This window comes from Nannobrachium achirus (genome assembly GCF_963921795.1).
Source record: "Nannobrachium achirus genome assembly, chromosome: 16".
Lineage (NCBI taxonomy): Eukaryota > Metazoa > Chordata > Actinopteri > Myctophiformes > Myctophidae > Nannobrachium > Nannobrachium achirus.
Window position 1 is genome coordinate 18,070,774 of NC_137823.1, and position 23,014 is coordinate 18,093,787.

Genomic DNA, 23,014 nt, shown 5'->3' on the forward strand with positions numbered 1-23,014 from the left:
CAGCTAAGCCACAGTACCTGCTTGACATACTGACTATCGAGATACAACATGGGATTCTCTGATCAAGTAATGAATCATTAAAGTTCTAAAAGAAACAGAATTTTGACTTTGATGCTTGATTTTTACTTATAGAAACATATTTCTATTATGATTATAACTGTTGGCAACAGCACAACAGAGTGGACATGTTTAAGCCATAGAGGGCATGCTTCACACATTTTCTGCACTTTGCAAACTCAAGGTACACATTTGAGTGTACATGAGGAGAAGCTCACTCCAAATTTTAGTGTAGATGAGGAGAAGGTCACCCCCACAGCTCACTCCACATTTTAGTCGCCCACAGCCCACTCCACATTTTAGTGTACATGACAGTTTGTAACGGCAAGTGTCTCGCAGTTTAACCACACTCCATACCATTAAATTGTAAATACATGCACCCGATGTGGGGCTCGAACCCACGACCCTGAGATTAAGAGTCTCATGCTCTACCGACTGAGCTAACCAGGCATATGCTTTCCTCACACAATGTCATTATTTCACCAGAAGCATGCACAGAAATCTAATGTTGAATGCCATTAAGATCATAACTGTTGGCAATAGCACAACCTAGTGGACATGTTTGACCTGTAGAGGGCATACGTCACACATTTGGTGCACTTTTCAAACTTGAGGTTTATTTCCACATTTTTTAGTGTACATGAGGAGAAGCTCAACCCACATTTTAGTGTACATGAGGAGAAGGTCAACCCCACAGCTCACTCCACATTTTAGTGTCACGCCCATAGCACACTCCACATTTTAGTGCACATGACAGTTTGTAACGGCAAGTGTCTCGCAGTTTAACCACACTCCATACCATTAAATTGTTATTACATGCGCCCGATGTGGGGCTCGAACCCACGACCCTGAGATTAAGAGTCTCATGCTCTACCGACTGAGCTAACCAGGTATATGCTTTCCTCACTTAATGTCATTATTTCACCAGAAGCATGCACAGAAATCTAATGTTGAATGCCATTAAGATCATAACTGTTGGCAATAGCACAACCTAGTGGACATGTTTGACCTGTAGAGGGCAAACGTCACACATTTGGTGCACTTTTCAAACTTGAGGTTTATTTCCACATTTTTTAGTGTACATGAGGAGAAGCTCACCCCACATTTTAGTGTACATGAGGAGAAGGTCACCCCCACAGCTCACTCCACATTTTAGTGTCACGCCCATAGCACACTCCACATTTTAGTGCACATGACAGTTTGTAACGGCAAGTGTCTCGCAGTTTAACCACACTCCATACCATTAAATGGTAATCACATGCGCCCGATGTGGGGCTCGAACCCACGACCCTGAGATTAAGAGTCTCATGCTCTACCGACTGAGCTAACCAGGAATATAGTCTCCTCACACAGCGTCATTGTTTTACCAGAAGCTTGCAGAGAAATCTGACATTGAATGACCTCTTTTCAATAATGTCAAGAGGTGTATGAAAGGAAGGTATAGTGAGTAATAAACAACGACCTCATTTCAGGTACTGCTGGGATTTGAACCCAGGATCTCCTGTTTACGAAACAGGCGCTTTCACCAGCTAAGCCACAGTACCTGCATGAATGCTAGAACCCACGACCCTGAGATTAAGAGTTTCATGCTCTACCGACTGAGCTAACCAGGCATACATCAACCAGTACACAGCTGTGTTGGTTCACCAGAAGCAAGTGGAAAAAAAGAGGGAAGAAAATCAAATATAAGCACAATTTCAAGTGATTTTTTTCATTAATGTCAAGAAGTAAGGAAGTAGAAAACTCCCATCGTGGCTACATTTTGAGGTACTGCTGGGATTTGAACCCAGGGTCTCCTGTTTACAAGACAGGCGCTTTCACCAGCTAAGCCACAGTACCTGATTGATATATACTGACTATCGAGATACAACATGGGATTCTCTGATCAAGTAATGAATCATTAAAGTTCTAAAAGAAACAGAATTTTGACTTTGATGCTTGATTTTTACTTATAGAAACATATTTCTATTATGATTATAACTGTTGGCAACAGCACATCCTAGAGGACATGTTTAAGCCGTAGAGGGCATGCTTCACACATTTTCTGCACTTTGCAAACTCAAGGTACACAATGGAGTGTACATGAGGAGAAGCTCACTCCAAATTTTAGTGTAGATGAGGAGAAGGTCACCCCCACAGCTCACTCCACATTTTAGTCGCCCACAGCCCACTCCACATTTTAGTGTACATGACAGTTTGTAACGGCAAGTGTCTCGCAGTTTAACCACACTCCATACCATTAAATTGTTATTACATGCGCCCGATGTGGGGCTCGAACCCACGACCCTGAGATTAAGAGTCTCATGCTCTACCGACTGAGCTAACCAGGCATATGCTTTCCTCACACAATGTCATTATTTCACCAGAAGCATGCACAGAAATCTAATGTTGAATGCCATTAAGATCATAACTGTTGGCAATAGCACAACCTAGTGGACATGTTTGACCTGTAGAGGGCAAACGTCACACATTTGGTGCACTTTTCAAACTTGAGGTTTATTTCCACATTTTTTAGTGTACATGAGGAGAAGCTCACCCCACATTTTAGTGTACATGAGGAGAAGGTCACCCCCACAGCTCACTCCACATTTTAGTGTCACGCCCATAGCACACTCCACATTTTAGTGCACATGACAGTTTGTAACAGCAAGTGTCTCGCAGTTTAACCACACTCCATACCATTAAATGGTAATCACATGCGCCCGATGTGGGGCTCGAACCCACGACCCTGAGATTAAGAGTCTCATGCTCTACCGACTGAGCTAACCAGGCATATAGTCTCCTCACACAGCGTCATTGTTTTACCAGAAGCTTGCAGAAAAATCTGACATTGAATGACCTCTTTTCAATAATGTCAAGAGGTGTATGAAAGGAAGGTATAGTGAGTAATAAACAACGACCTCATTTCAGGTACTGCTGGGATTTGAACCCAGGATCTCCTGTTTACGAAACAGGCGCTTTCACCAGCTAAGCCACAGTACCTGCATGAATGCTAGAACCCACGACCCTGAGATTAAGAGTTTCATGCTCTACCGACTGAGCTAACCAGGCATACATCAACCAGTACACAGCTGTGTTGGTTCACCAGAAGCAAGTGGAAAAAAAGAGGGAAGAAAATCAAATATAAGCACAATTTCAAGTGATTTTTTTCATTAATGTCAAGAAGTAAGGAAGTAGAAAACTCCCATCATGGCTACATTTTGAGGTACTGCTGGGATTAGAACCCAGGGTCTCCTGTTTACAAGACAGGCGCTTTCACCAGCTAAGCCACAGTACCTGCTTGACATACTGACTATCGAGATACAACATGGGATTCTCTGATCAAGTAATGAATCATTAAAGTTCTAAAAGAAACAGAATTTTGACTTTGATGCTTGATTTTTACTTATAGAAACATATTTCTATTATGATTATAACTGTTGGCAACAGCACAACCGAGTGGACATGTTTAAGCCATAGAGGGCATGCTTCACACATTTTCTGCACTTTGCAAACTCAAGGTACACATTTGAGTGTACATGAGGAGAAGCTCACTCCAAATTTTAGTGTAGATGAGGAGAAGGTCACCCCCACAGCTCACTCCACATTTTAGTCGCCCACAGCCCACTCAACATTTTAGTGTACATGACAGTTTGTAACGGCAAGTGTCTCGCAGTTTAACCACACTCCATACCATTAAATTGTAAATACATGCACCCGATGTGGGGCTCGAACCCACGACCCTGAGATTAAGAGTCTCATGCTCTACCGACTGAGCTAACCAGGCATATGCTTTCCTCACACAATGTCATTATTTCACCAGAAGCATGCACAGAAATCTAATGTTGAATGCCATTAAGATCATAACTGTTGGCAATAGCACAACCTAGTGGACATGTTTGACCTGTAGAGGGCATACGTCACACATTTGGTGCACTTTTCAAACTTGAGGTTTATTTCCACATTTTTTAGTGTACATGAGGAGAAGCTCAACCCACATTTTAGTGTACATGAGGAGAAGGTCAACCCCACAGCTCACTCCACATTTTAGTGTACATGACAGTTTGTAACGGCAAGTGTCTCGCAGTTTAACCACACTCCATACCATTAAATGGTAATCACATGCGCCCGATGTGGGGCTCGAACCCACGACCCTGAGATTAAGAGTCTCATGCTCTACCGACTGAGCTAACCAGGCATATAGTCTCCTCACACAGCGTCATTGTTTTACCAGAAGCTTGCAGAGAAATCTGACATTGAATGACCTCTTTTCAATAATGTCAAGAGGTGTATGAAAGGAAGGTATAGTGAGTAATAAACAACGACCTCATTTCAGGTACTGCTGGGATTTGAACCCAGGATCTCCTGTTTACGAAACAGGCGCTTTCACCAGCTAAGCCACAGTACCTGCATGAATGCTAGAACCCACGACCCTGAGATTAAGAGTTTCATGCTCTACCGACTGAGCTAACCAGGCATACATCAACCAGTACACAGCTGTGTTGGTTCACCAGAAGCAAGTGGAAAAAAAGAGGGAAGAAAATCAAATATAAGCACAATTTCAAGTGATTTTTTTCATTAATGTCAAGAAGTAAGGAAGTAGAAAACTCCCATCGTGGCTACATTTTGAGGTACTGCTGGGATTTGAACCCAGGGTCTCCTGTTTACAAGACAGGCGCTTTCACCAGCTAAGCCACAGTACCTGATTGATATATACTGACTATCGAGATACAACATGGGATTCTCTGATCAAGTAATGAATCATTAAAGTTCTAAAAGAAACAGAATTTTGACTTTGATGCTTGATTTTTACTTATAGAAACATATTTCTATTATGATTATAACTGTTGGCAACAGCACATCCTAGAGGACATGTTTAAGCCGTAGAGGGCATGCTTCACACATTTTCTGCACTTTGCAAACTCAAGGTACACAATGGAGTGTACATGAGGAGAAGCTCACTCCAAATTTTAGTGTAGATGAGGAGAAGGTCACCCCCACAGCTCACTCCACATTTTAGTCGCCCACAGCCCACTCCACATTTTAGTGTACATGACAGTTTGTAACGGCAAGTGTCTCGCAGTTTAACCACACTCCATACCATTAAATTGTTATTACATGCGCCCGATGTGGGGCTCGAACCCACGACCCTGAGATTAAGAGTCTCATGCTCTACCGACTGAGCTAACCAGGCATATGCTTTCCTCACACAATGTCATTATTTCACCAGAAGCATGCACAGAAATCTAATGTTGAATGCCATTAAGATCATAACTGTTGGCAATAGCACAACCTAGTGGACATGTTTGACCTGTAGAGGGCAAACGTCACACATTTGGTGCACTTTTCAAACTTGAGGTTTATTTCCACATTTTTTAGTGTACATGAGGAGAAGCTCACCCCACATTTTAGTGTACATGAGGAGAAGGTCACCCCCACAGCTCACTCCACATTTTAGTGTCACGCCCATAGCACACTCCACATTTTAGTGCACATGACAGTTTGTAACAGCAAGTGTCTCGCAGTTTAACTACACTCCATACCATTAAATGGTAATCACATGCGCCCGATGTGGGGCTCGAACCCACGACCCTGAGATTAAGAGTCTCATGCTCTACCGACTGAGCTAACCAGGCATATAGTCTCCTCACACAGCGTCATTGTTTTACCAGAAGCTTGCAGAAAAATCTGACATTGAATGACCTCTTTTCAATAATGTCAAGAGGTGTATGAAAGGAAGGTATAGTGAGTAATAAACAACGACCTCATTTCAGGTACTGCTGGGATTTGAACCCAGGATCTCCTGTTTACGAAACAGGCGCTTTCACCAGCTAAGCCACAGTACCTGCATGAATGCTAGAACCCACGACCCTGAGATTAAGAGTTTCATGCTCTACCGACTGAGCTAACCAGGCATACATCAACCAGTACACAGCTGTGTTGGTTCACCAGAAGCAAGTGGAAAAAAAGAGGGAAGAAAATCAAATATAAGCACAATTTCAAGTGATTTTTTTCATTAATGTCAAGAAGTAAGGAAGTAGAAAACTCCCATCATGGCTACATTTTGAGGTACTGCTGGGATTTGAACCCAGGGTCTCCTGTTTACAAGACAGGCGCTTTCACCAGCTAAGCCACAGTACCTGCTTGACATACTGACTATCGAGATACAACATGGGATTCTCTGATCAAGTAATGAATCATTAAAGTTCTAAAAGAAACAGAATTTTGACTTTGATGCTTGATTTTTACTTATAGAAACATATTTCTATTATGATTATAACTGTTGGCAACAGCACAACCGAGTGGACATGTTTAAGCCATAGAGGGCATGCTTCACACATTTTCTGCACTTTGCAAACTCAAGGTACACATTTGAGTGTACATGAGGAGAAGCTCACTCCAAATTTTAGTGTAGATGAGGAGAAGGTCACCCCCACAGCTCACTCCACATTTTAGTCGCCCACAGCCCACTCCACATTTTAGTGTACATGACAGTTTGTAACGGCAAGTGTCTCGCAGTTTAACCACACTCCATACCATTAAATTGTAAATACATGCACCCGATGTGGGGCTCGAACCCACGACCCTGAGATTAAGAGTCTCATGCTCTACCGACTGAGCTAACCAGGCATATGCTTTCCTCACACAATGTCATTATTTCACCAGAAGCATGCACAGAAATCTAATGTTGAATGCCATTAAGATCATAACTGTTGGCAATAGCACAACCTAGTGGACATGTTTGACCTGTAGAGGGCATACGTCACACATTTGGTGCACTTTTCAAACTTGAGGTTTATTTCCACATTTTTTAGTGTACATGAGGAGAAGCTCAACCCACATTTTAGTGTACATGAGGAGAAGGTCAACCCCACAGCTCACTCCACATTTTAGTGTACATGACAGTTTGTAACGGCAAGTGTCTCGCAGTTTAACCACACTCCATACCATTAAATGGTAATCACATGCGCCCGATGTGGGGCTCGAACCCACGACCCTGAGATTAAGAGTCTCATGGTCTACCGACTGAGCTAACCAGGCATATAGTCTCCTCACACAGCGTCATTGTTTTACCAGAAGCTTGCAGAAAAATCTGACATTGAATGACCTCTTTTCAATAATGTCAAGAGGTGTATGAAAGGAAGGTATAGTGAGTAATAAACAACGACCTCATTTCAGGTACTGCTGGGATTTGAACCCAGGATCTCCTGTTTACGAAACAGGCGCTTTCACCAGCTAAGCCACAGTACCTGCATGAATGCTAGAACCCACGACCCTGAGATTAAGAGTTTCATGCTCTACCGACTGAGCTAATCAGGCATACATCAACCAGTACACAGCTGTGTTGGTTCACCAGAAGCAAGTGGAAAAAAAGAGGGAAGAAAATCAAATATAAGCACAATTTCAAGTGATTTTTTTCATTAATGTCAAGAAGTAAGGAAGTAGAAAACTCCCATCATGGCTACATTTTGAGGTACTGCTGGGATTAGAACCCAGGGTCTCCTGTTTACAAGACAGGCGCTTTCACCAGCTAAGCCACAGTACCTGCTTGACATACTGACTATCGAGATACAACATGGGATTCTCTGATCAAGTAATGAATCATTAAAGTTCTAAAAGAAACAGAATTTTGACTTTGATGCTTGATTTTTACTTATAGAAACATATTTCTATTATGATTATAACTGTTGGCAACAGCACAACCGAGTGGACATGTTTAAGCCATAGAGGGCATGCTTCACACATTTTCTGCACTTTGCAAACTCAAGGTACACATTTGAGTGTACATGAGGAGAAGCTCACTCCAAATTTTAGTGTAGATGAGGAGAAGGTCACCCCCACAGCTCACTCCACATTTTAGTCGCCCACAGCCCACTCCACATTTTAGTGTACATGACAGTTTGTAACGGCAAGTGTCTCGCAGTTTAACCACACTCCATACCATTAAATTGTTATTACATGCGCCCGATGTGGGGCTCGAACCCACGACCCTGAGATTAAGAGTCTCATGCTCTACCGACTGAGCTAACCAGGCATATGCTTTCCTCACACAATGTCATTATTTCACCAGAAGCATGCACAGAAATCTAATGTTGAATGCCATTAAGATCATAACTGTTGGCAATAGCACAACCTAGTGGACATGTTTGACCTGTAGAGGGCAAACGTCACACATTTGGTGCACTTTTCAAACTTGAGGTTTATTTCCACATTTTTTAGTGTACATGAGGAGAAGCTCACCCCACATTTTAGTGTACATGAGGAGAAGGTCACCCCCACAGCTCACTCCACATTTTAGTGTCACGCCCATAGCACACTCCACATTTTAGTGCACATGACAGTTTGTAACAGCAAGTGTCTCGCAGTTTAACCACACTCCATACCATTAAATGGTAATCACATGCGCCCGATGTGGGGCTCGAACCCACGACCCTGAGATTAAGAGTCTCATGCTCTACCGACTGAGCTAACCAGGCATATGCTTTCCTCACACAATGTCATTATTTCACCAGAAGCATGCACAGAAATCTAATGTTGAATGCCATTAAGATCATAACTGTTGGCAATAGCACAACCTAGTGGACATGTTTGACCTGTAGAGGGCAAACGTCACACATTTGGTGCACTTTTCAAACTTGAGGTTTATTTCCACATTTTTTAGTGTACATGAGGAGAAGCTCACCCCACATTTTAGTGTACATGAGGAGAAGGTCACCCCAACAGCTCACTCCACATTTTAGTGTCACGCCCATAGCACACTCCACATTTTAGTGCACATGACAGTTTGTAACAGCAAGTGTCTCGCAGTTTAACCACACTCCATACCATTAAATGGTAATCACAAACTTGAGGTTTATTTCCAATTTTTTTAGTGTACATGAGGAGAAGCTCACCCCACATTTTAGTGTACATGAGGAGAAGGTCAGCCCCACAGCTCACTCCACATTTTAGTGTCACGCCCATAGCACACTCCACATTTTAGTGCACATGACAGTTTGTAACGGCAAGTGTCTCGCAGTTTAACCACACTCCATACCATTAAATGGTAATCACATGCGCCCGATGTGGGGCTCGAACCCACGACCCTGAGATTAAGAGTCTCATGGTCTACCGACTGAGCTAACCAGGCATATAGTCTCCTCACACAGCGTCATTGTTTTACCAGAAGCTTGCAGAAAAATCTGACATTGAATGACCTCTTTTCAATAATGTCAAGAGGTGTATGAAAGGAAGGTATAGTGAGTAATAAACAACGACCTCATTTCAGGTACTGCTGGGATTTGAACCCAGGATCTCCTGTTTACGAAACAGGCGCTTTCACCAGCTAAGCCACAGTACCTGCATGAATGCTAGAACCCACGACCCTGAGATTAAGAGTTTCATGCTCTACCGACTGAGCTAATCAGGCATACATCAACCAGTACACAGCTGTGTTGGTTCACCAGAAGCAAGTGGAAAAAAAGAGGGAAGAAAATCAAATATAAGCACAATTTCAAGTGATTTTTTTCATTAATGTCAAGAAGTAAGGAAGTAGAAAACTCCCATCATGGCTACATTTTGAGGTACTGCTGGGATTAGAACCCAGGGTCTCCTGTTTACAAGACAGGCGCTTTCACCAGCTAAGCCACAGTACCTGCTTGACATACTGACTATCGAGATACAACATGGGATTCTCTGATCAAGTAATGAATCATTAAAGTTCTAAAAGAAACAGAATTTTGACTTTGATGCTTGATTTTTACTTATAGAAACATATTTCTATTATGATTATAACTGTTGGCAACAGCACAACAGAGTGGACATGTTTAAGCCATAGAGGGCATGCTTCACACATTTTCTGCACTTTGCAAACTCAAGGTACACATTTGAGTGTACATGAGGAGAAGCTCACTCCAAATTTTAGTGTAGATGAGGAGAAGGTCACCCCCACAGCTCACTCCACATTTTAGTCGCCCACAGCCCACTCCACATTTTAGTGTACATGACAGTTTGTAACGGCAAGTGTCTCGCAGTTTAACCACACTCCATACCATTAAATTGTAAATACATGCACCCGATGTGGGGCTCGAACCCACGACCCTGAGATTAAGAGTCTCATGCTCTACCGACTGAGCTAACCAGGCATATGCTTTCCTCACACAATGTCATTATTTCACCAGAAGCATGCACAGAAATCTAATGTTGAATGCCATTAAGATCATAACTGTTGGCAATAGCACAACCTAGTGGACATGTTTGACCTGTAGAGGGCATACGTCACACATTTGGTGCACTTTTCAAACTTGAGGTTTATTTCCACATTTTTTAGTGTACATGAGGAGAAGCTCAACCCACATTTTAGTGTACATGAGGAGAAGGTCAACCCCACAGCTCACTCCACATTTTAGTGTCACGCCCATAGCACACTCCACATTTTAGTGCACATGACAGTTTGTAACGGCAAGTGTCTCGCAGTTTAACCACACTCCATACCATTAAATTGTTATTACATGCGCCCGATGTGGGGCTCGAACCCACGACCCTGAGATTAAGAGTCTCATGCTCTACCGACTGAGCTAACCAGGCATATGCTTTCCTCACTTAATGTCATTATTTCACCAGAAGCATGCACAGAAATCTAATGTTGAATGCCATTAAGATCATAACTGTTGGCAATAGCACAACCTAGTGGACATGTTTGACCTGTAGAGGGCAAACGTCACACATTTGGTGCACTTTTCAAACTTGAGGTTTATTTCCACATTTTTTAGTGTACATGAGGAGAAGCTCACCCCACATTTGAGTGTACATGAGGAGAAGGTCACCCCCACAGCTCACTCCACATTTTAGTGTCACGCCCATAGCACACTCCACATTTTAGTGCACATGACAGTTTGTAACGGCAAGTGTCTCGCAGTTTAACCACACTCCATACCATTAAATGGTAATCACATGCGCCCGATGTGGGGCTCGAACCCACGACCCTGAGATTAAGAGTCTCATGCTCTACCGACTGAGCTAACCAGGAATATAGTCTCCTCACACAGCGTCATTGTTTTACCAGAAGCTTGCAGAGAAATCTGACATTGAATGACCTCTTTTCAATAATGTCAAGAGGTGTATGAAAGGAAGGTATAGTGAGTAATAAACAACGACCTCATTTCAGGTACTGCTGGGATTTGAACCCAGGATCTCCTGTTTACGAAACAGGCGCTTTCACCAGCTAAGCCACAGTACCTGCATGAATGCTAGAACCCACGACCCTGAGATTAAGAGTTTCATGCTCTACCGACTGAGCTAACCAGGCATACATCAACCAGTACACAGCTGTGTTGGTTCACCAGAAGCAAGTGGAAAAAAAGAGGGAAGAAAATCAAATATAAGCACAATTTCAAGTGATTTTTTTCATTAATGTCAAGAAGTAAGGAAGTAGAAAACTCCCATCATGGCTACATTTTGAGGTACTGCTGGGATTTGAACCCAGGGTCTCCTGTTTACAAGACAGGCGCTTTCACCAGCTAAGCCACAGTACCTGCTTGATATACTGACTATCGAGATACAACATGGGATTCTCTGATCAAGTAATGAATCATTAAAGTTCTAAAAGAAACAGAATTTTGACTTTGATGCTTGATTTTTACTTATAGAAACATATTTCTATTATGATTATAACTGTTGGCAACAGCACAACCGAGTGGACATGTTTAAGCCATAGAGGGCATGCTTCACACATTTTCTGCACTTTGCAAACTCAAGGTACACATTTGAGTGTACATGAGGAGAAGCTCACTCCAAATTTTAGTGTAGATGAGGAGAAGGTCACCCCCACAGCTCACTCCACATTTTAGTCGCCCACAGCCCACTCAACATTTTAGTGTACATGACAGTTTGTAACGGCAAGTGTCTCGCAGTTTAACCACACTCCATACCATTAAATTGTAAATACATGCACCCGATGTGGGGCTCGAACCCACGACCCTGAGATTAAGAGTCTCATGCTCTACCGACTGAGCTAACCAGGCATATGCTTTCCTCACACAATGTCATTATTTCACCAGAAGCATGCACAGAAATCTAATGTTGAATGCCATTAAGATCATAACTGTTGGCAATAGCACAACCTAGTGGACATGTTTGACCTGTAGAGGGCATACGTCACACATTTGGTGCACTTTTCAAACTTGAGGTTTATTTCCACATTTTTTAGTGTACATGAGGAGAAGCTCAACCCACATTTTAGTGTACATGAGGAGAAGGTCAACCCCACAGCTCACTCCACATTTTAGTGTACATGACAGTTTGTAACGGCAAGTGTCTCGCAGTTTAACCACACTCCATACCATTAAATGGTAATCACATGCGCCCGATGTGGGGCTCGAACCCACGACCCTGAGATTAAGAGTCTCATGCTCTACCGACTGAGCTAACCAGGCATATAGTCTCCTCACACAGCGTCATTGTTTTACCAGAAGCTTGCAGAGAAATCTGACATTGAATGACCTCTTTTCAATAATGTCAAGAGGTGTATGAAAGGAAGGTATAGTGAGTAATAAACAACGACCTCATTTCAGGTACTGCTGGGATTTGAACCCAGGATCTCCTGTTTACGAAACAGGCGCTTTCACCAGCTAAGCCACAGTACCTGCATGAATGCTAGAACCCACGACCCTGAGATTAAGAGTTTCATGCTCTACCGACTGAGCTAACCAGGCATACATCAACCAGTACACAGCTGTGTTGGTTCACCAGAAGCAAGTGGAAAAAAAGAGGGAAGAAAATCAAATATAAGCACAATTTCAAGTGATTTTTTTCATTAATGTCAAGAAGTAAGGAAGTAGAAAACTCCCATCGTGGCTACATTTTGAGGTACTGCTGGGATTTGAACCCAGGGTCTCCTGTTTACAAGACAGGCGCTTTCACCAGCTAAGCCACAGTACCTGATTGATATATACTGACTATCGAGATACAACATGGGATTCTCTGATCAAGTAATGAATCATTAAAGTTCTAAAAGAAACAGAATTTTGACTTTGATGCTTGATTTTTACTTATAGAAACATATTTCTATTATGATTATAACTGTTGGCAACAGCACATCCTAGAGGACATGTTTAAGCCGTAGAGGGCATGCTTCACACATTTTCTGCACTTTGCAAACTCAAGGTACACAATGGAGTGTACATGAGGAGAAGCTCACTCCAAATTTTAGTGTAGATGAGGAGAAGGTCACCCCCACAGCTCACTCCACATTTTAGTCGCCCACAGCCCACTCCACATTTTAGTGTACATGACAGTTTGTAACGGCAAGTGTCTCGCAGTTTAACCACACTCCATACCATTAAATTGTAAATACATGCACCCGATGTGGGGCTCGAACCCACGACCCTGAGATTAAGAGTCTCATGCTCTACCGACTGAGCTAACCAGGCATATGCTTTCCTCACACAATGTCATTATTTCACCAGAAGCATGCACAGAAATCTAATGTTGAATGCCATTAAGATCATAACTGTTGGCAATAGCACAACCTAGTGGACATGTTTGACCTGTAGAGGGCATACGTCACACATTTGGTGCACTTTTCAAACTTGAGGTTTATTTCCACATTTTTTAGTGTACATGAGGAGAAGCTCAACCCACATTTTAGTGTACATGAGGAGAAGGTCAACCCCACAGCTCACTCCACATTTTAGTGTACATGACAGTTTGTAACGGCAAGTGTCTCGCAGTTTAACCACACTCCATACCATTAAATGGTAATCACATGCGCCCGATGTGGGGCTCGAACCCACGACCCTGAGATTAAGAGTCTCATGGTCTACCGACTGAGCTAACCAGGCATATAGTCTCCTCACACAGCGTCATTGTTTTACCAGAAGCTTGCAGAAAAATCTGACATTGAATGACCTCTTTTCAATAATGTCAAGAGGTGTATGAAAGGAAGGTATAGTGAGTAATAAACAACGACCTCATTTCAGGTACTGCTGGGATTTGAACCCAGGATCTCCTGTTTACGAAACAGGCGCTTTCACCAGCTAAGCCACAGTACCTGCATGAATGCTAGAACCCACGACCCTGAGATTAAGAGTTTCATGCTCTACCGACTGAGCTAATCAGGCATACATCAACCAGTACACAGCTGTGTTGGTTCACCAGAAGCAAGTGGAAAAAAAGAGGGAAGAAAATCAAATATAAGCACAATTTCAAGTGATTTTTTTCATTAATGTCAAGAAGTAAGGAAGTAGAAAACTCCCATCATGGCTACATTTTGAGGTACTGCTGGGATTAGAACCCAGGGTCTCCTGTTTACAAGACAGGCGCTTTCACCAGCTAAGCCACAGTACCTGCTTGACATACTGACTATCGAGATACAACATGGGATTCTCTGATCAAGTAATGAATCATTAAAGTTCTAAAAGAAACAGAATTTTGACTTTGATGCTTGATTTTTACTTATAGAAACATATTTCTATTATGATTATAACTGTTGGCAACAGCACAACCGAGTGGACATGTTTAAGCCATAGAGGGCATGCTTCACACATTTTCTGCACTTTGCAAACTCAAGGTACACATTTGAGTGTACATGAGGAGAAGCTCACTCCAAATTTTAGTGTAGATGAGGAGAAGGTCACCCCCACAGCTCACTCCACATTTTAGTCGCCCACAGCCCACTCCACATTTTAGTGTACATGACAGTTTGTAACGGCAAGTGTCTCGCAGTTTAACCACACTCCATACCATTAAATTGTTATTACATGCGCCCGATGTGGGGCTCGAACCCACGACCCTGAGATTAAGAGTCTCATGCTCTACCGACTGAGCTAACCAGGCATATGCTTTCCTCACACAATGTCATTATTTCACCAGAAGCATGCACAGAAATCTAATGTTGAATGCCATTAAGATCATAACTGTTGGCAATAGCACAACCTAGTGGACATGTTTGACCTGTAGAGGGCAAACGTCACACATTTGGTGCACTTTTCAAACTTGAGGTTTATTTCCACATTTTTTAGTGTACATGAGGAGAAGCTCACCCCACATTTTAGTGTACATGAGGAGAAGGTCACCCCCACAGCTCACTCCACATTTTAGTGTCACGCCCATAGCACACTCCACATTTTAGTGCACATGACAGTTTGTAACAGCAAGTGTCTCGCAGTTTAACCACACTCCATACCATTAAATGGTAATCACATGCGCCCGATGTGGGGCTCGAACCCACGACCCTGAGATTAAGAGTCTCATGCTCTACCGACTGAGCTAACCAGGCATATGCTTTCCTCACACAATGTCATTATTTCACCAGAAGCATGCACAGAAATCTAATGTTGAATGCCATTAAGATCATAACTGTTGGCAATAGCACAACCTAGTGGACATGTTTGACCTGTAGAGGGCAAACGTCACACATTTGGTGCACTTTTCAAACTTGAGGTTTATTTCCACATTTTTTAGTGTACATGAGGAGAAGCTCACCCCACATTTTAGTGTACATGAGGAGAAGGTCACCCCAACAGCTCACTCCACATTTTAGTGTCACGCCCATAGCACACTCCACATTTTAGTGCACATGACAGTTTGTAACAGCAAGTGTCTCGCAGTTTAACCACACTCCATACCATTAAATGGTAATCACAAACTTGAGGTTTATTTCCAATTTTTTTAGTGTACATGAGGAGAAGCTCACCCCACATTTTAGTGTACATGAGGAGAAGGTCAGCCCCACAGCTCACTCCACATTTTAGTGTCACGCCCATAGCACACTCCACATTTTAGTGCACATGACAGTTTGTAACGGCAAGTGTCTCGCAGTTTAACCACACTCCATACCATTAAATGGTAATCACATGCGCCCGATGTGGGGCTCGAACCCACGACCCTGAGATTAAGAGTCTCATGGTCTACCGACTGAGCTAACCAGGCATATAGTCTCCTCACACAGCGTCATTGTTTTACCAGAAGCTTGCAGAAAAATCTGACATTGAATGACCTCTTTTCAATAATGTCAAGAGGTGTATGAAAGGAAGGTATAGTGAGTAATAAACAACGACCTCATTTCAGGTACTGCTGGGATTTGAACCCAGGATCTCCTGTTTACGAAACAGGCGCTTTCACCAGCTAAGCCACAGTACCTGCATGAATGCTAGAACCCACGACCCTGAGATTAAGAGTTTCATGCTCTACCGACTGAGCTAATCAGGCATACATCAACCAGTACACAGCTGTGTTGGTTCACCAGAAGCAAGTGGAAAAAAAGAGGGAAGAAAATCAAATATAAGCACAATTTCAAGTGATTTTTTTCATTAATGTCAAGAAGTAAGGAAGTAGAAAACTCCCATCATGGCTACATTTTGAGGTACTGCTGGGATTAGAACCCAGGGTCTCCTGTTTACAAGACAGGCGCTTTCACCAGCTAAGCCACAGTACCTGCTTGACATACTGACTATCGAGATACAACATGGGATTCTCTGATCAAGTAATGAATCATTAAAGTTCTAAAAGAAACAGAATTTTGACTTTGATGCTTGATTTTTACTTATAGAAACATATTTCTATTATGATTATAACTGTTGGCAACAGCACAACAGAGTGGACATGTTTAAGCCATAGAGGGCATGCTTCACACATTTTCTGCACTTTGCAAACTCAAGGTACACATTTGAGTGTACATGAGGAGAAGCTCACTCCAAATTTTAGTGTAGATGAGGAGAAGGTCACCCCCACAGCTCACTCCACATTTTAGTCGCCCACAGCCCACTCCACATTTTAGTGTACATGACAGTTTGTAACGGCAAGTGTCTCGCAGTTTAACCACACTCCATACCATTAAATTGTAAATACATGCACCCGATGTGGGGCTCGAACCCACGACCCTGAGATTAAGAGTCTCATGCTCTACCGACTGAGCTAACCAGGCATATGCTTTCCTCACACAATGTCATTATTTCACCAGAAGCATGCACAGAAATCTAATGTTGAATGCCATTAAGATCATAACTGTTGGCAATAGCACAACCTAGTGGACATGTTTGACCTGTAGAGGGCATACGTCACACATTTGGTGCACTTTTCAAACTTGAGGTTTATTTCCACATTTTTTAGTGTACATGAGGAGAAGCTCAACCCACATTTTAGTGTACATGAGGAGAAGGTCAACCCCACAGCTCACTCCACATTTTAGTGTCACGCCCATAGCACACTCCACATTTTAGTGCACATGACAGTTTGTAACGGCAAGTGTCTCGCAGTTTAACCACACTCCATACCATTAAATTGTTATTACATGCGCCCGATGTGGGGCTCGAACCCACGACCCTGAGATTAAGAGTCTCATGCTCTACCGACTGAGCTAACCAGGCATATGCTTTCCTCACTTAATGTCATTATTTCACCAGAAGCATGCACAGAAATCTAATGTTGAATGCCATTAAGATCATAACTGTTGGCAATAGCACAACCTAGTGGACATGTTTGACCTGTAGAGGGCAAACGTCACACATTTGGTGCACTTTTCAAACTTGAGGTTTATTTCCACATTTTTTAGTGTACATGAGGAGAAGCTCACCCCACATTTTAGTGTACATGAGGAGAAGGTCACCCCCACAGCTCACTCCACATTTTAGTGTCACGCCCATAGCACACTCCACATTTTAGTGCACATGACAGTTTGTAACGGCAAGTGTCTCGCAGTTTAACCACACTCCATACCATTAAATGGTAATCACATGCGCCCGATGTGGGGCTCGAACCCACGACCCTGAGATTAAGAGTCTCATGCTCTACCGACTGAGCTAACCAGGAATATAGTCTCCTCACACAGCGTCATTGTTTTACCAGAAGCTTGCAGAGAAATCTGACATTGAATGACCTCTTTTCAATAATGTCAAGAGGTGTATGAAAGGAAGGTATAGTGAGTAATAAACAACGACCTCATTTCAGGTACTGCTGGGATTTGAACCCAGGATCTCCTGTTTACGAAACAGGCGCTTTCACCAGCTAAGCCACAGTACCTGCATGAATGCTAGAACCCACGACCCTGAGATTAAGAGTTTCATGCTCTACCGACTGAGCTAACCAGGCATACATCAACCAGTACACAGCTGTGTTGGTTCACCAGAAGCAAGTGGAAAAAAAGAGGGAAGAAAATCAAATATAAGCACAATTTCAAGTGATTTTTTTCATTAATGTCAAGAAGTAAGGAAGTAGAAAACTCCCATCATGGCTACATTTTGAGGTACTGCTGGGATTTGAACCCAGGGTCTCCTGTTTACAAGACAGGCGCTTTCACCAGCTAAGCCACAGTACCTGCTTGATATACTGACTATCGAGATACAACATGGGATTCTCTGATCAAGTAATGAATCATTAAAGTTCTAAAAGAAACAGAATTTTGACTTTGATGCTTGATTTTTACTTATAGAAACATATTTCTATTATGATTATAGCTGTTGGCAACAGCACAACCTAGTGGACATGTTTAAGCCGTAGAGGGCATGCTTCACACATTTTCTGCACTTTGCAAACTCAAGGTACACATTTGAGTGTACATGAGGAGAAGCTCACTCCAAATTTTAGTGTAGATGAGGAGAAGGTCACCCCCACAGCTCACTCCACATTTTAGTCGCCCACAGCCCACTCCACATTTTAGTGTACATGACAGTTTGTAACAGCAAGTGTCTCGCAGTTTAACCACACTCCATACCATTAAATTGTTATTACATGCGCCCGATGTGGGGCTCGAACCCACGACCCTGAGATTAAGAGTCTCATGCTCTACCGACTGAGCTAACCAGGCATATAGTCTCCTCACACAGCGTCATTGTTTTACCAGAAGCTTGCAGAAAAATCTGACATTGAATGACCTCTTTTCAATAATGTCAAGAGGTGTATGAAAGGAAGGTATAGTGAGTAATAAACAACGACCTCATTTCAGGTATTGCTGGGATTTGAACCCAGGATCTCCTGTTTACGAAACAGGCGCTTTCACCAGCTAAGCCACAGTACCTGCATGAATGCTAGAACCCACGACCCTGAGATTAAGAGTTTCATGCTCTACCGACTGAGCTAACCAGGCATACATCAACCAGTACACAGCTGTGTTGGTTCACCAGAAGCAAGTGGAAAAAAAGAGGGAAGAAAATCAAATATAAGCACAATTTCAAGTGATTTTTTTCATTAATGTCAAGAAGTAAGGAAGTAGAAAACTCCCATCATGGCTACATTTTGAGGTACTGCTGGGATTTGAACCCAGGGTCTCCTGTTTACAAGACAGGCGCTTTCACCAGCTAAGCCACAGTACCTGCTTGATATACTGACTATCGAGATACAACATGGGATTCTCTGATCAAGTAATGAATCATTAAAGTTCTAAAAGAAACAGAATTTTGACTTTGATGCTTGATTTTTACTTATAGAAACATATTTCTATTATGATTATAGCTGTTGGCAACAGCACAACCTAGTGGACATGTTTAAGCCGTAGAGGGCATGCTTCACACATTTTCTGCACTTTGCAAACTCAAGGTACACATTTGAGTGTACATGAGGAGAAGCTCACTCCAAATTTTAGTGTAGATGAGGAGAAGGTCACCCCCACAGCTCACTCCACATTTTAGTCGCCCACAGCCCACTCCACATTTTAGTGTACATGACAGTTTGTAACAGCAAGTGTCTCGCAGTTTAACCACACTCCATACCATTAAATTGTTATTACATGCGCCCGATGTGGGGCTCGAACCCACGACCCTGAGATTAAGAGTCTCATGCTCTACCGACTGAGCTAACCAGGCTTATGCTTCCCTCACACAATGTCATTATTTCACCAGAAGCATGCACAGAAATCTAATGTTGAATGCCATTAAGATCATAACTGTTGGCAATAGCACAACCTAGTGGACATGTTTGACCTGTAGAGGGCATACGTCACACATTTGGTGCACTTTTCAAACTTGAGGTTTATTTCCACATTTTTTAGTGTACATGAGGAGAAGCTCAACCCACATTTTAGTGTACATGAGGAGAAGGTCAACCCCACAGCTCACTCCACATTTTAGTGTACATGACAGTTTGTAACGGCAAGTGTCTCGCAGTTTAACCACACTCCATACCATTAAATGGTAATCACATGCGCCCGATGTGGGGCTCGAACCCACGACCCTGAGATTAAGAGTCTCATGCTCTACCGACTGAGCTAACCAGGCATATAGTCTCCTCACACAGCGTCATTGTTTTACCAGAAGCTTGCAGAGAAATCTGACATTGAATGACCTCTTTTCAATAATGTCAAGAGGTGTATGAAAGGAAGGTATAGTGAGTAATAAACAACGACCTCATTTCAGGTACTGCTGGGATTTGAACCCAGGATCTCCTGTTTACGAAACAGGCGCTTTCACCAGCTAAGCCACAGTACCTGCATGAATGCTAGAACCCACGACCCTGAGATTAAGAGTTTCATGCTCTACCGACTGAGCTAACCAGGCATACATCAACCAGTACACAGCTGTGTTGGTTCACCAGAAGCAAGTGGAAAAAAAGAGGGAAGAAAATCAAATATAAGCACAATTTCAAGTGATTTTTTTCATTAATGTCAAGAAGTAAGGAAGTAGAAAACTCCCATCGTGGCTACATTTTGAGGTACTGCTGGGATTTGAACCCAGGGTCTCCTGTTTACAAGACAGGCGCTTTCACCAGCTAAGCCACAGTACCTGATTGATATATACTGACTATCGAGATACAACATGGGATTCTCTGATCAAGTAATGAATCATTAAAGTTCTAAAAGAAACAGAATTTTGACTTTGATGCTTGATTTTTACTTATAGAAACATATTTCTATTATGATTATAACTGTTGGCAACAGCACATCCTAGAGGACATGTTTAAGCCGTAGAGGGCATGCTTCACACATTTTCTGCACTTTGCAAACTCAAGGTACACAATGGAGTGTACATGAGGAGAAGCTCACTCCAAATTTTAGTGTAGATGAGGAGAAGGTCACCCCCACAGCTCACTCCACATTTTAGTCGCCCACAGCCCACTCCACATTTTAGTGTACATGACAGTTTGTAACGGCAAGTGTCTCGCAGTTTAACCACACTCCATACCATTAAATTGTTATTACATGCGCCCGATGTGGGGCTCGAACCCACGACCCTGAGATTAAGAGTCTCATGCTCTACCGACTGAGCTAACCAGGCATATGCTTTCCTCACACAATGTCATTATTTCACCAGAAGCATGCACAGAAATCTAATGTTGAATGCCATTAAGATCATAACTGTTGGCAATAGCACAACCTAGTGGACATGTTTGACCTGTAGAGGGGAAACGTCACACATTTGGTGCACTTTTCAAACTTGAGGTTTATTTCCACATTTTTTAGTGTACATGAGGAGAAGCTCACCCCACATTTTAGTGTACATGAGGAGAAGGTCACCCCCACAGCTCACTCCACATTTTAGTGTCACGCCCATAGCACACTCCACATTTTAGTGCACATGACAGTTTGTAACGGCAAGTGTCTCGCAGTTTAACCACACTCCATACCATTAAATGGTAATCACATGCGCCCGATGTGGGGCTCGAACCCACGACCCTGAGATTAAGAGTTTCATGCTCTACCGACTGAGCTAACCAGGCATACATCAACCAGTACACAGCTGTGTTGGTTCACCAGAAGCAAGTGGAAAAAAAGAGGGAAGAAAATCAAATATAAGCACAATTTCAAGTGATTTTTTTCATTAATGTCAAGAAGTAAGGAAGTAGAAAACTCCCATCATGGCTACATTTTGAGGTACTGCTGGGATTTGAACCCAGGGTCTCCTGTTTACAAGACAGGCGCTTTCACCAGCTAAGCCACAGTACCTGCTTGATATACTGACTATCGAGATACAACATGGGATTCTCTGATCAAGTAATGAATCATTAAAGTTCTAAAAGAAACAGAATTTTGACTTTGATGCTTGATTTTTACTTATAGAAACATATTTCTATTATGATTATAGCTGTTGGCAACAGCACAACCTAGTGGACATGTTTAAGCCGTAGAGGGCATGCTTCACACATTTTCTGCACTTTGCAAACTCAAGGTACACATTTGAGTGTACATGAGGAGAAGCTCACTCCAAATTTTAGTGTAGATGAGGAGAAGGTCACCCCCACAGCTCACTCCACATTTTAGTCGCCCACAGCCCACTCCACATTTTAGTGTACATGACAGTTTGTAACAGCAAGTGTCTCGCAGTTTAACCACACTCCATACCATTAAATTGTTATTACATGCGCCCGATGTGGGGCTCGAACCCACGACCCTGAGATTAAGAGTCTCATGCTCTACCGACTGAGCTAACCAGGCATATGCTTCCCTCACACAATGTCATTATTTCACCAGAAGCATGCACAGAAATCTAATGTTGAATGCCATTAAGATCATAACTGTTGGCAATAGCAACACCTAGTGGACATGTTTGACCTGTAGAGGGCATACGTCACACATTTTGTGCACTTTTCAAACTTGAGGTTTATTTCCAATTTTTTTAGTGTACATGAGGAGAAGCTCACCCCACATTTTAGTGTACATGAGGAGAAGGTCACCACCACAGCTCACTCCACATTTTAGTGTCACGCCCATAGCACACTCCACATTTTAGTGCACATGACAGTTTGTAACGGCAAGTGTCTCGCAGTTTAACCACACTCCATACCATTAAATGGTAATCACATGCGCCCGATGTGGGGCTCGAACCCACGACCCTGAGATTAAGAGTCTCATGGTCTACCGACTGAGCTAACCAGGCATATAGTCTCCTCACACAGCGTCATTGTTTTACCAGAAGCTTGCAGAAAAATCTGACATTGAATGACCTCTTTTCAATAATGTCAAGAGGTGTATGAAAGGAAGGTATAGTGAGTAATAAACAACGACCTCATTTCAGGTACTGCTGGGATTTGAACCCAGGATCTCCTGTTTACGAAACAGGCGCTTTCACCAGCT